At 47.7% G+C, this 1,758-nt stretch overlaps 1 non-coding gene across 1 annotated transcript; it reads left to right on the top strand.

Moving 5' to 3' along the window:
* The first annotated feature begins 1,228 nt into the window (after positions 1 to 1,228).
* Positions 1,229 to 1,300, top strand: trnae-uuc (transfer RNA glutamic acid (anticodon UUC)). The gene has a single exon. It is a non-coding gene; the product is annotated as a tRNA-Glu (tRNA).
* Positions 1,301 to 1,758: the final 458 nt, after the last annotated feature.

The following is a 1,758-nucleotide window of genomic DNA, read 5'->3' as shown; positions in this document are numbered from 1 at the left end:
GGAAAGGGAACAAGCACCAAAACCCAGTCTCAGCTTTGTAAATCTTCAAGAAATAAGAAAACTGTACATCCCTTCGGATCTTCCATCCTGGGCTGACGGCATTGATTTTAAATGGCTGTCCAATCAGTGTCGATTCGTTTTGGCTGAAAAAATCTTCCTTATCTCATCCCGGCATTTCTTGCCACAGAGAACTGTGCGGCAGAGTTCATGTATATATTTCCTTGTATGGTATTTTGTAAATAACATTCGTTTGCTGGTTGTTTGTATCGGGTATTTCAGGTTCATTAGCCCCTGTTTAAGTGTGTTGGTAAATGTGTGGGCTACTATGATGCTGAGAGGGTTGAGTTGTCCGGACATCCTTTCACAGATGTCTTTAATGTAAAGTAATGTGGCTAGGGTTTCTGCAGACGTTGTGTCTGCTTGTGTCATTTTGTTGATGTGAAATCGTCACACTGGGTTTATTGGGTAGGCAAAAGTGAGGACTGCAGATGCTGTAAACCAGAGTTTAGATCAGAGTGGTGCTGGAAAACCACATCAGATCAGACAGCTTCCGAGGAGCAGGAAAATCGACGTTTCGGGCAAAAGCCCTTCATCAGGAATAGAGGCAGGACCCCTCCAGGGTGGAGAGATAAATTGGGGGTGGGGTGTGCTGGGCAGAAGGTACAAAAAAGTACAATAGGTGAATGCGATTTGGGGATGAAGGTGACAGGTCAGAGAGGAGGGTGGAGCGGCGAGGTGGGAAGGGAGATTGGCAGGTAGGCGAGGTCATGAGGACAGCGCTGAGCTGGAAGGTTGGAATTGAGGTCAGGTGGAGGGAGGGAAAATGAGGAATCTGATGAAGTCCACATTGATGGCCTGTGGTTGGATTTACCCCAAGCGGAAGATGAGGCGTTCATCCTCCAGGCATCGGGTGGGGAGGGAGCGGCGATGGAGGAGGCCCAGGACCTGCATGTCCTCGGCAGAGTGGGAGGGGGTTTGAAATGTTCGGCCAAAGGGCGATGGGGTTGATTGGTGCTGGTGTCCTGTAGATCTTCCCTCAAGCGCTGTGACTTGACTCTGCAAGGAGTCTCCAGTCTCCCCAATGTAGAGGAGTCCGCATCAGGAGCAATGGATACAAGAAATGAGATTGTTGGATACACAGGTGAAAGCCTTCGATCGACTACGGCCCGGATTCGATTTCCGGTCAGGGAAGAAATTTTCAGTAGAGGTATCAGGGTTGGCTTGCATCTTCCTGGTGGTCTAGTGGTTAGGATTCGGCGCTTTCACCGCCGCGGCCCGGGTTCGATTCCCGGTCAGGGAAACCGGTTTCAGGGGGTTTATAGGCTACCCGTTCTTATTAAATGCTCTGTACAGTTGTTTATTGATCTTCGTAGTTCCTGGGTGCTGCAGTGTATCGTGGCTCGTTGAAATCGTGTCCTCATTCAGATTTGTTTGTGTGTGTAGTGGTGATTGCTTCTGTAGTTAAGTTCTTGGTTCGCGTGCATTGTTTTCCTGTAGACGCTGTTTTGAATTTACCATTGACTGTTCGCTCTCCTGTGACATCTAGAAATGGCACTTTGTTGTTGTTCTCCTCTTTTGTGAATTTTATGCCAGTAAGGAGATTGTTGATGGTGTTATAGTTTCCTCTAATTTGTTTCATTTTTTGATGACAAAAGTGTCATCTCTGTAGCGGACTCAAAGTTTGGGTTGGATCGTTGGAAGGGCTGTTTGTTCGAGTCTCTGCATTATTGCTTCTGCGAGAATTGCTGATGTTGGTGG

This window comes from Chiloscyllium punctatum, chromosome 36, assembly GCF_047496795.1.
Source record: "Chiloscyllium punctatum isolate Juve2018m chromosome 36, sChiPun1.3, whole genome shotgun sequence".
In the NCBI taxonomy this organism is placed as follows: domain Eukaryota; kingdom Metazoa; phylum Chordata; class Chondrichthyes; order Orectolobiformes; family Hemiscylliidae; genus Chiloscyllium; species Chiloscyllium punctatum.
This window is presented reverse-complemented; position numbering and strand designations above follow the sequence as displayed.